Source organism: Vigna unguiculata, chromosome 1 (assembly GCF_037176805.1).
Source record: "Vigna unguiculata cultivar grain cowpea cultivar isolate G323 ecotype 2 chromosome 1, ASM3717680v1, whole genome shotgun sequence".
Lineage (NCBI taxonomy): Eukaryota > Viridiplantae > Streptophyta > Magnoliopsida > Fabales > Fabaceae > Vigna > Vigna unguiculata.
In genome coordinates this window covers 25,711,893-25,725,586 of record NC_140792.1, presented here as the reverse complement: position 1 = coordinate 25,725,586, position 13,694 = coordinate 25,711,893, and the positions used below count along the sequence as shown (strand labels likewise).

General features: G+C 32.1%; 2 pseudogenes; both read left to right on the top strand.

The window, feature by feature from the left end:
• The first annotated feature begins 244 nt into the window (after positions 1-244).
• LOC146888813 (uncharacterized) lies at positions 245-1,718 on the top strand (annotated as a pseudogene).
• A 1,493-nt stretch (positions 1,719-3,211) lies between these two features.
• LOC146888812 (uncharacterized) lies at positions 3,212-5,491 on the top strand (annotated as a pseudogene).
• Positions 5,492-13,694: the final 8,203 nt, after the last annotated feature.

The window sequence follows — 13,694 nt, the reverse complement described above, 5'->3', positions numbered from 1 at the left end:
AAGACAATCTTTTATGTCATAACCTAGCTGTTATGCATATTGAGAATAATGTGTGTGATAATGTGTTGTATACAATGCTCAAAGATGAAAAATCAAAAGATCATCTTCAAGCTCGTCAAGATCTAAAAGATATGGGGATAAAAGAAGACCTATGGCCGGATGAAAATGGAAAATACATTCCTTTGTTATTTACAAGACAAGAGAACAAAGAAAGATATTTCTAAATACATTAAAGAATGTGAAGATGCCAGATGGTTATTCAAGTAACATATCTCGTTGTGTTGATGATGAAAACTATATGATATTTGGCCTTAAGAGTCACAATTCTCACATCCTCATGCAAAATTTACTTCCAATAGCTATTCAAAATCTTTTTCCTGACCATGTGACTGCAGTGTTGGTAGAGTTTTCCTCATTTTTCAAGGAGTTATGTTGTAAAAGATTGAATATCTCAAATCTTGACAAGTTACAACATCGAATTGTGCTTACTCTTTGCCATTTGGAAATTCTTTTACCTCCATCATTCCTCACTATGATGGTCCATTTAACTTTTCATCGTGTAGAAGAAGTGAAATTAGGAGGACTAGTCTATTACCGTTGGATGTATCCAATTGAAAGGTAAATACATGTAGTTATGTTTAACCTATTTATTTTGATTAAAATATTGGTTAAATTATTGTTTTTTTTTTGTAGAGTATTAGGACATTTGAAGTCCTTTGTACGAAATAGAGCACAACCTGAAGCATCTATAAGTGAAAGTTATTTAGCTGAAGAGACTCTCACTTTTTACTCATTGTATGAAGAAGTTGAATCAAGGTTGAATAGAAGTTGACGTGTTGATGATCGTCTTAATGAAAGTGAACATCTTCAAATTATTTATCCTCAAATAGGCAGATCAGTGGGAAGTTCATCGACTTTCACTCTTACAACATTAGAGAAAATACAAGCACATCGATATTTGTTACTAAATTGTTCAAAAGTTCAACCCTTTGAGTAAGTATTTAGATATCTTGTATGTGGTGATTAGTTTCCATGAATTCAATTCAACATGATATTCTCTTATGGCAGTGAATTCAAAATATTCACTAAGAGAAAGACAAGAAATCAAAGACTTTCAAATGCAGAGTTAGAAAAGATAGTTAGTAAAGAATTTGCAAATTGGTTTCATCAAAGGGTAAGTTTAAAAATATACTAGTGTAATTTATGATTTAGTTTTATGACTAATATGATTTCTGATATAGGTTACAAATCCAGAGAATACAGATGTAATTTTAGATGAATTAAAGCATCTAGCAAAAGGCCCAATGCCAATTGCAAAAAGATATTCTGCATATAATATCAATGGGTACAAGTTTAGAACAGTAGGGCGGGATGAAGGTTTACAAACATAAAATAACAGAGTTTTTCTAACTTCAAACACATCATGTGTTACAAGCAATAATGATGAAAATTTGAGGCTGGCAAATTTGCCATACTATGGGAAGTTAGAAGACATAATTAAGCTTAACTATTATGGTTTTCTTAGAGTTGTCCTCTTTATATGCAAGTGGGTTGATACTACACGTTCTAAAGGATTTAGAAAGGATGCTGGGAAATTCACTTTGGTAAACTTTTCTCAATCTATTCATACGAGTGAACTTGAAGAGCATGACCCATATATTGAAGCTTCACAAGCACAAATGATGTATTATGTTGATGATGAGGTAAATAAGGGATGAAGTGTTGTAGTCCACATGATGCCAATGGATTTGTATGATATGAGAGAAGTTGGTGAAGATATTATATTTGAAAGTGAGTCATACCATGAGCAAGATTTGAACAATTTATTTGCAAGTGAAACTGAGGCAATAACATTGGCAATGGATGATATAAATGAATTTGTTATTACAAATCATGCTGAAACCTTCCTTCAAGGAGATACAAGTATGTTCGAATAATTAGTAAAAGTATCATGGTAAGATATTTCTCTTCTTTTGTTGTTTAGGTTCTTAGATTGGTAGCTTTTCTTTCTCTTTTTTTCTCTTCATTATATATTTTAATCAACTATAATTATGGGAACTTGAAAGGGTCTAGGGTATTCGTTATATAATAGTGACTATGAAATAAATTACTTTTGTTTTTTATTCATTCACCTATTGTGGAAGTGCTGCTATTGTGTTGATAATTGGCATGTGCATTTTTGGTTAATTTCATTTTTTAAAGATGTTTTAGATAACCCTCGTTAATTTATAGGAAACGATGTTTTATTTATCGAAAGAATGAGGTAAAAGTAGAAATTAATGCTACTGAAATTTGAAAGGTGATTTATTTAACTTGTCGTGAATATTTGATGAATTTCTAAGTTGGTTGGGCACTTTATAGAGAGCCTTTTTCTTTTATTGGTGGTTGTGATTGAATATTATGACATGACATATGTTGAAAAATAGATTTTTCTTTCATAGAATCGTGTATTGTTGCTTGATCTATTCATGTAACCCTTCCTTGTGGATTAAGGTTTGGTTTCCACTATTACAATTTATCTCGCTCATGAATCTGTTCATAATTGTCGTAATGCCCTCCAAACACCATTACATTATTCTGAATTTGGAAGTTGTGTCTTTATTTTTGCATAAACTACTCTAGAAACACTTATAGGAGAAGAAAATTTGAAGTATTGATTGACTCAGTTTGAACAAAATGATAGAAATCCTTTGCTACTTAATTATAATTTCTCTTGTTCATCTTCATTTGCAGTACTTTAGAATTGTACTCTAGTTTAAATAATCATGGCTCCTAAAACCAAACTTCTTAAAAAAACTGCATCTACTCAAGAACCACTTGTTCCTCCTCTTGTGTGTCCTATACCTCCACAACCATATATTCCTCCACCTATACCTCATACTCAGCAACCACATATTCCTTCTATGTCGACCCATCCACATATTCCTCCTCTTATGGCTCCTACTCCACATCCACATATTCCTCCTCCTATGGCTCCTACCCCACATCCATATGTTCCACCTCTAGTGGATACTACTAAACAACCACATGTAGGACGTGAGTCGAGTAGAGTATGGACTGTACATGTTATAGGTAATTTTAAGTTTTATTCTACTTATAAATAAGAATTTATAATTTTTTTTTTAATTTCTTGCTAATTATGTCACCATTTGATAGATGAACAAGGAAATACAAAAAAAAAAATCAGTTGACAAAGCCAGGTGTATTTGAGATGCCTCGTGGTGAACGTATAATTGTGCCATTTGATAGATAGTTACGAGCCTATGGAGAAGCAGCTTCACTTATTTCTTCAACATGTGGTTGTATTGCTACAGATTTAAACAATGTTCCCATTAACTTTGATAGTTGGCCAAAGTTCCAAAGTCATACAAGGATGATTGTTTTAACATTTTAAAGGTACATGTTGACTATAATGTGGTTAACTTTGCTATTCTTGAATTTTTTTTTAGCTCTAATGCATTTCTATGATTGATTTTAGTTCTTCTCTGCTTTTTATCAATTACAATTTTCCTTAAAACAATTTGCACGGATTATAATGTAGATTGACATTTGTTTTTTTTTTTTTTCATTTCGGTTGTTATTGCTTATCATGTATGTAGATTCATCATTTCTTCTTTTTTTCTACAATTTTATATACTAACTTTTTTTTTCTTTTTTAGAATTTATTTCATTTTCAGGCATCAGAAAGGTCTGCTGAACGTTATTGTCAAATAAGTATAGAAACAAAAAGATGAATTTGTGGAACCGTGTTTATGATAGTTCATTATCAAGAGAACAATTAATTACTAATTTCCCTAATGATATTCAAAAAGATCAGTGGTCTTCATTTGTTGTTTATCATCTGAGTGAAGAGTATAAGGTAGTTTTCACAAATGATTGTTATGAATAACTATTTTTTTGTCTTTTCTTTTAATTAATAACTTTCTTGTCTCAAAAATTAAGCAAGAGAAATATTGAAGTTAGAAAAGCGCAAAAAGTTCTTCACACTGGTGGTGCAAATTTTTTTTCTACAAAACAACATGAGATGGTAATTATTTGTTCAATGTTGAGTTTAATTAAAATTCATGGAGTGTTTTATTGTTCTTATATGCTCATATTTATTAGGAAGTAAACCTTGGATGTGTTGTGGGTAGAGGAGAGTTGTATATTGAGACTCATAAGAAAAGAAAAGGATCTTATGTCAATGAAGAGGCAAAGTCTATTGCAATAAGTTTAGTTAAAGTATTTATAAATTCTTATAATTTTGCAATATGTTTTCACTCTGATTTTTATATACTACTACAATATTCTGATTTTTCAATTGTATTTTGTGATTGGGAATTAGATAAATTTGAATGCAACGAGATTTCATTTTTCTATATTTTCTAATTTTAAATTTTTGTATATATAAATTTAAATGTGTTGGTATTAAGTTTTGAGAAACTTTTCTTAGTTCAAAATGTTATTGTATATATTATGTTCCGAGAAACTTTGCTTAGTTCAAATGCGTTGGTATTGAGCTTGGGGGTGTCCGACCCCTGACAAATATTATTTTATTGTTTTTTACTTGTTACACTGTTTCATTGTGTTTCATTGAATGATCCTTAGTTTCGCATTTGAAATTTAATACGTTGATTTGTGTAGTACTCCTCTAATTTTAAATGTCTTTTTATGTTAATTTCAACTTTTAATGAAAAGTTATGAAGGTTGTATTGATAATAGAAAACTAATTTCGCTCACGTATCTATAAAACTTAGATATGGATCATAGTTAGATTAATTTACCATGTATAAGTGATGATTATGAGGGAGAGGTGGGATACTTTATATAGTTCGCTCAACAGAATAATGGTAGTGTAGAAAATAGAGTAAAGATGAGTTGTCCTTGTGTGAGTTGTTTAAATGGGAGAAGATTGGATGTCGTCGAAATTAGAGAACATCTTTTGTTTGATGGATTTTCAAAGAATTATACAAGATGGACCTGGCATGGTGTACTAATAGGCATTCTAAATGTGTTTGAAACACAAGAATTTGTTGATTGAACAATGGATGATAAATTAGAGGACATGATTTGTGATGTTGGAGAGCAATCCTTTGTTGAAGCGATGTATGAAAATATGTCTATCGATGTAGAGACTATGTTATATTGTAGTTTAACTAACTTCACACGATTATCTATAGTGGTAAGGTTGATGAATTTGAAGGCATTGAATGGATGGATTGATAAAAACTTCACATAATTTCTTTAATTGTTGAAGGAAATGTTTCCTAAAAGTAATACATTATCTAATCGAAATTATAAGGCAAAGAAGATATTTTGTTTGATGGGTATGGCATGTCAAAAGCTTCATTCATGTTCTAATGATTGTATTTTTTATATAAAAGAGTCTGTAGAGTTAATATGTTGTCCCAAATGTGGTTTGCCACGTTATAAGGTCAAAGATGGTGATCAGGATAATATTGATGAGATCATAAAGCACGACCCTCCTTTGAAGGAAGTGTGGTATCTATGAAAAATTCCAAGGTTTAAGAACTTTGTTCAAATATTAGATAGTTATCTTTAAGATTTATTAAATCCTTTTATATGTTATGTTAGAAGGTTTTTGTTAAAACAAAATTGTAAATAGGTTATTTAAAAAAACCCTAACTTCCACAACGGTTATGGCACAAACTGTAGTGTCGACTCACTAACACCATTTTCTTTAAATTGAGATTGCAAGATCACGATGGTTAAAAGCAATCTATCATGATATTTTAATTCAAATTTTTAATTATTTTTTATGTAATTCGTTTGTCTAACGATGGTGTAAAACACTGTCATGGTTTACAACTATCACAACGTTGTCCAAGCCTTCGTGATTTTCCTGAAATTTTTCATAACAACTTGATCATTGACGATAAGGATTCCATAGTAGAAAGGCTCTTTTAACTTTTGTGATACACATTTTCTACTATAGTGAACACAAAACAAAGCTAAAATATTGATGTATAACCTTTATGATAAAAAGATAAAAAATAGGTAAAACCAAGAACCATCGTCTAAAGTCTTGTTATAATGACTTTCAACAAGTTACACTGGTTCCTAATGTGAATGTATAATAGTGGTCAAAACAACATACAATATTTTAAACAACTTCTCTAATAATATCTTCAAGAAAAGCATTAGTCACGTTGTGCGATCTGCACAAGCTTTTGAAGTCCATCAATCGTAAAATAACCACTTCAATCTTTGTTAAAATATTCCTCTTGCCTTTAAAATTATAGGAACATTAGAATGAAACATCAAAGAACGAGCGATTTTTAAAATGTGTTAGTTTTTTCTTTCCACTACACTATTTTGTTTAGGTCGTTCCACATAAGAAAATTGGAGTAAAACACCTTTATTTGAAAAAAAAAATCTTTAAAAGCAAATTCTTTTGCATTGTCAGATAAAAAAAATTGATAGTAGTTTTAAATGGATTTTTAACGTCAGAGTTTGATTAAGGAATAAGTTGAAGATAATTAGATTTGTATTTGATTAAGGAATAAGTTGAAGATAATTAGATTTGTATGTAAATCGAAGTGAAATGACTTTTATCATCCACTAAAGTAAGAAAATAACAATAATTATCATAAGTACAATGTTTGAAAGGATCTCAAATATCAACATGCACAAGATCAAAATAATGTGAACTAAAATTGTTTGAAATTTGGAAAGGTAATCTATTTTGTTTAGAGAAATGACAAGTGCTAGAATGGTATGAAGAACCAATAATACTCATATGAGATCTATTAGCAAGTAGTTTGTAAAGAGAACAAGAAACATGTGCTAACCTTTTATGGCATATGGCATAAGAGATGTTATTACAATAATTAGTAGACATATAAGAAGAATTAAAATCAAGAACTAGGACTCTTCGTAGAGATTTAGCAATGCCAATCGTCCTCTATGTTGTGAGGTCCTAAAAACAAAACTATTAGGTTCCATTATGAAACAAAAATAATTATTAGTTTTTAAAGTTAGTAAAGATAAGAGATTGAAACAAAATGTTGGAATAAAAAGCACATTATGAAGAAAAATGTCTTTACTTAGTTAAATACTACCTACACCTTCAACTTTTATGCGCATGGAATTAGGTAATAAAAAATGAGAATCATGAATAGTAGCGTAAGAAGTATATAATTTTTTGCAACAAAAAATATCAGTCGTAGCCTTAGAATCCAAGATTCATCTTAATTTGTTAGAATCAGAAAAAAAAAATATACTGTTACCTATGACATTAAAAGCAATAGTATTAAAAGTAGTATTAGAAGTAGGGGTGACAATATGGGACTGGCTTAGAAGGCCACCTCACAAGCTTGCGGAAAAAACGCAGGATGGGTCGAGATATTGAGCCCGTTGTCCTGCAAAGCCCGACCCTATAACCCACGGCTCGCGAGGTTTGATTTGCGACCCGCATAAAAAGAAACTTGCACTTATGTATGTTACTTTCTGATGAGTCATTATTTTCCCTTATTCCATTGCCCTTTTGTACCCATCTTGATGCTTGTTTAGTGCTTAGTTGTCTTTTGTTAGTGCAAATTTCCTCAATTGGGCTTCATTGGGCCATTTTTCTGAATTTTGAATAATATGACATTAATTGGTCTAATTTTTGTTTCTAATTATTTTTAGATATTTTGTGGAGCAAATTTTGAAGCTTGGACACTAATTTTAAGATGAAGAGAGGGTTCCCACATCATTGTCATGTCTGTATCATGTCAATGAGCTTGTCCACGTCACTGGGCCACTATTTACAGCTCCATAATGGCATTTTTGTATTTGAGTGCTAGAATGGCAGTTTTGTAAATACTTTAGTCGGTGGTGATGTGCCACATGTTTTTAGGTCTTCTTCTTCATGGGCAGCCACCATCTTCTTCCACACATTCCATTCTTACGTTTTTAAGCTTTTGTTGGTGACCATGGAAATGCCTTCTTCATTTTCACGTTTTAGCAGTCGTTTTTAGCGTTTTTATGCACCATTGACAACACCCCATGTGGGTTTTATGTTTTAAACTCATTGTCTAATGGATTGAGAGTAGGCAAATGTGTTGATTTGGTGGCCTATGATAAGTGAAATTATGTTTGAATCAAGGAAGTTAGTATGTTTTTGATAACTGGTGCATTTCATTTAATTTGTTGATTAACATTTGAATCTATCAACCCCCCTCTTTTATGTTGAATTGCACCTGGAAAACAAACTTTGAATGAAAGATTTGGTCACTGGGAGACGACCTTTGGTTAACACCTGAGTATTACATTTACATGTTCTATTTGGTCGAGTACGACCTCGATCACTTTCCTTTTGGACTTCTGCATGAATGTTCCAAATTCTTGTATTGGTTGAAATGACTAGTGTTATGTAATTTTGAATGTGCTAAAATTTGAGGAATACATGGTGTATGTTAAAGTACAAATATGAATATGATGAAAGATTTATCATATGATTTTTTTCTTTTATTAAAAAAAATTGGGTCGACCTACAGGTTAGAACTTATGCAAAACAGGCCAGACTTTTCAGCCCACATTTTCAATGGTGGCGGGCCAGCCCGACCCACATTTTTTGGGCCAAGTGTAGGATGAGCCTAAACAGGTTGAGTTGACTCACATTGCCACCCCTAATTCGAAGGAAACATTTTGACATTAAGCACTAAGGATTTAAAAATAGGATAGGCCTCACGACTAGCTCGCCAACCCGACAGAAAATAGATGGGTTGGATCAAACATTGTAACCCTTCAACTGACATGCTTAGCCTGTTTAACAAATACCAACTCTCATTCTTGTTTTACTAGTGAGAGAGTTCCCCATCCACGACACACACGTTGTCTTGTATATATTGCTAAGAAGAAGCCAAACACCAAAGTGAGATTCCTTTCTCCTATTATCATTTAAAAGCTCCACCACTAGTACTGAGTGCCTCCTCTACCCTACCACAAGCCTTTTATTTCTCTCCCATCTTGCGGTCATCATGGGGTGTAGAGAGCTCATGCTTGTTCAATGCAATTCAGCCATACGCGAGTCTAGTGCTCTGAGACTAAGAAGAAGACACCATGCTAGTGCTACTGCATCAAAGGTGTCAACCACCTTTAGAAGTTCCACCATTTTTTCATCTAGTACAACGAACCCACTTGCGATATAGATTGGGGCAAGGACGATCGCCATCCTTCTCTCCAGGGTTAGAAACTTAATTTTTGAAATCATTTTTTCGAATTTAATGTTTTAGGGTTTTTATATTGGGAATTATTGGGGAATGAGGGAACTGGGTTGCATATTTTGGTTCTTTCAACTATAGACATGTGTGATACGTGTTATGATTTTCATTAACAATTCTTGTAATGGTGTTTCATCTTCACTTGATATGTTCATCTTCATCTTCATTCTTAATGGAAGTCACCCTAGAGGTCTGCGTAGTATTGTATATGTTATTTCCCTTTTAGGGTTTGTAATGCTGGGCCATAATCCTTTTATACCTTGTAATCTTTATTGGGCTTGCAACCATATTAGCCCAACATAATGCATCAACTCAAATCCTTCTTGGGCTAGTTCAGTGGGCTTATGTGGGCATAGAAGGTGTGAGTTATCTCTTTTCACAGCCTATTCTTTAAAACATATGATGGCTTGGAGCCTCCAAAGCATTTAGCCAGCTTCCATGCCACTAGAGTTGTCAAAACGGGTAACTCGGCCCGACTCGGATCAACCCACCACAAGTTGATGATTTAGTGAGCCAACCCAACCTGGCTCACTTTTTAGCGGGCCAAAAAAATTCGAATCCGACCCGGCCTACCACGAGTTGGCAGGTTAAACGGGTTGGCTCACGAGTTCACTTAATTAAATAAAATACAATTTTTTATTTTTTTCAATCAAAACTAAATTATAATTCTAATTAAAATCTAAATAAATTTTAATACAATCCAAATACAAACTAAAATAAAAAAATACAAATTATTTATATGTTGGCTAAAAAAAACCTAACATGACCCAAATGTAAAGCCCAACTTAATAAAAAACACTTGTGTGACCCTTTTTTTTGCCTGGATGAGCCGAATTCTAGATGAGTCATGTCAAAAATCAACCCGTATTAAAATTTGTAAAAAAAATTCAACCCAACCCGGCCTGAACCCGTGGTGAGCCGGGTTGGCTCACGGGTTCCAACCTATTTTGACATGCCTTGCATCATTCACTTTCATTTTGAATCTCGAGCTTATAAACACTTAAGCAAACCTTGTGCTGCCCAATGTTGGACTTGCTCCCAAGGAGCTTGAAAAGGCAGGATCCTTTTAAGTTGCCTACCAGAAGCTATGAACGCCCACCAACATCCTTTCATAGTTGCTCGTGTTTGTTCTTGAAGCTTTGGCTTATAAACTCTTAAGCCAACCTTCATCTATTCAATATGGGACTTTGTTTTCCCAGGCGATTAAAAAAAAGATCGAACCATCCAAGATAAACAACACGTGCACTACCCAAAATGGGCTATCACAACCATCCTATGCCCTCATCCTCAGGCTCATAATATTTTAGGAAGTTGGACGTAGATGGTGAGTACTTTGTTGAAATACTCACTAATTTGATCATCTTCCTCCATCTGTACTAACTCATACTACTTCTTCAATGTCTGGAGTTTCACCTTTTTTTATCTTTTTTCCTCCCACGTGACTCCTCACTAAGATGTCCCATGCTTCTTTTGTCGTAACAACATTCTGAATCTTCTCGAAGTGAACATCATCAACGCATTAATGAATGATAAACAAGGCTTTGTTATCCCTCTTTCTCATACTCGTTTTCTAGGCATATGTTGAACCAACAAGCACCTAGCAGCCACCTTCAACCACATCAGTGGATCTTGAAATTTGAACAGTTCCTGCATTTGTGTGCTCCAGCGATCCTAATTCTTCTCAGTCAATGTCGGAAAATTCATGGAGGAAATGTGATTCTCGCTTCCAACCATCCTTTTTCTCGTCTTGATATAGGAACAAATTCTTGGACACTATTATTAACCTTTAGACACTCCTTCGTGCTTCAATCACTCTTTCTGACCACCATTCACAACCTCTCGCAATCTGTCAAACGTGATTTCTGAAGTCACCATCACAGGTCCTGGATTGACCTGGCTTTGGATACCAATTCTATTGGAACAGTTGCGTGAATACACAATATATTTGGGCACATTATATCTTTGGATTGATGAAGAGAGAGAGTATTTATACATGAGAGTTACAGTTATAAAACTGAAAAGTAAAAAGACTCATTCACAACTGTCTTAACTGACAATTTTAACATATCTATGCTGAACTTATTACAAAATATACTAACATGAAACAAAACTCCCTAAAAGATTGGAAATAGAAAACATTAAAATTCAAAATGTAGGCTATTTTTTTAGTGTTTATAACTTCATAAAATTATATACACACAATCAATTAACCCAAAACTGATTAAAAAAAGACTAATTTAGAAATTTGACATTAAATAATCAATAATAATCTTCACAGAATGAGGAAAACATAAAATAATTACACAAACAATTTACAATTTCATAAGAAATATGACGGACATAATCCAAATGAGAAAATAATTGATTTTTTTAACAACATTGATACTAACAATGTAGATTCCAAAAGTCATTCATGTGCATATACAATCACAACAAAAATGAGTGGAATTTGTTAGACAGAAACTCACTTTCAATGAAATCTACCAATTGAGGGTCATTGTTTTCATCTACCACTTGTTAGATTAAATAATTTTTGAGTTCCACGAAAAAGGAAAACTAAAAGTAGAAAAGTAAAGATGCATTACACTATACACACTCCATAGTTTCCAATTCACTAACTTCTCCAAAGCTAATTCCATTGCTGGACAAAAAAAGTAGAGGAAAATCAACACATATATTCTATTGACAACATATGACAAACCACAATGCACATTTTCAAAACGTAATAGAGTCATTGCAACCATAGTTAAATCAGCAAGGTCACCATATAATGCATCCCTTTTTCCACATGCTCAAATTCTAATGGTACATTCTTGATGGGGTGAAGAACAACTCTTCCACCACAAGTGTTCTAAATAATTTAACAATATATCAGAGTGTTCTCAAAGTTATTTGTCTCATATCGTGATATTGTTTTTTAAAAATACAAGCCATATTCATATGCAAGACGAAAATATCACTATGAAACAAAGCACAATATGAATTGTTGAATTATCAAAAAGAGGTGGTAGAAGAAACAATTATATGCCAAGCACCCTATAAACATATACACATATCAAAAAGTTAAAACTAAAATCCCAACATTATTAATACTTTTACTTCATACTTAAACAACACAAAAATATTGTTTTTGATCGCACTTAAAATCTTTATTCATTAGAATTTACGTTAAAATACCTTTTTGATCCCAATTTTCGTCAAGTTTTGTCAAATAAGTTCTAATTTTGGTTTTGTGTTAAAATATGTCCCAATTTTCGTCAATTTTGTTCAATTGGGTCCATTTTTGCTAACACCGTTTAAATCATTAACGACCATGAATAGTGACTGTCACGCGTCACTTTGTGGTTTTTTTGAAATTTTTTATTTTATTTTATTTTAATTTTATTTTTTTGAATTTTTTTAAATGTCCACGTGTCAACCTAATAACGTGTCATGTATCAAAGTCAATGTTCTATATTCAATTTGGTCCTTATATTTGTTATTTTTGTTCAATTTAGTCTCAATTTTGTTTAAAATCGACCAATTTTGTCCCTATCGAAGATGTGACCAAATTTAACTTTTATATCAAAATTATAATGATGTGAATTTTAATATATTATATAAAATTATTTAATAAAAAATGTGAATTTTAATATAAAAATTAAATTTGGTTTCAATTTGGAGAGGGACCAAATTGGTTCATTTTAACAAAAATTGGGACTAAAGTAAACAAAAATAACAAATATAGGAACCAAATTGAATATAGAACATTGACTTTGACACGTGGTACGCTGTTGGGTTGACACGTGGACATTTAAAAAAAATTCAAAAATAAATTATAAAAATTCAAAAAAATTCAAAAAAAACCACGAAGTGACACGTGGCAGTCACTGTTCATGGCCGTTAATGATTTAAACAGTGTTAGCAAAAGAGAACCAAATTGAACAAAATTGACAAAAATTGGGACCTATTTGAACACAAAACCACAGTTAGGACTTATTTGACAAAACTTGACAAAAATTGGAACCAAAAAGGTATTTTAACCTAGAATTTACATGCATTGTAAATTAAACCCAACAACTTAACATCTGTTGAGGAAGAGTTCGTACTTGCAAAGAGCAACAACACAATTAAGAAACATACAACAATTTATTCTTTAAGAAAGTGAGATTTTATTTTATTAAAATAGGAAAGTCAAGGATTCAACTACAAATTAGCATCGTTAATTATGTTCTCAACATCACATACAATGAACACTCATCTATAAATTATTCTTTTATGTTCTTGAACACAATATATAAAAAGATAAACATCATTCCAACAATAATTACAAAGGAATCTTTTCTCAATGAATGAAAAAAAAAGTAGATAACAAAAATCCAATAGCAGGAAATAAAAGGAGTGCATTGAGACCTTACAAACACCAAACCGATTATTAGAACTAACAAATTACCATCTATTGAAGAAGAGTTTGTACCTGCAAAGAGCAACAACACAATTAAGAAACAT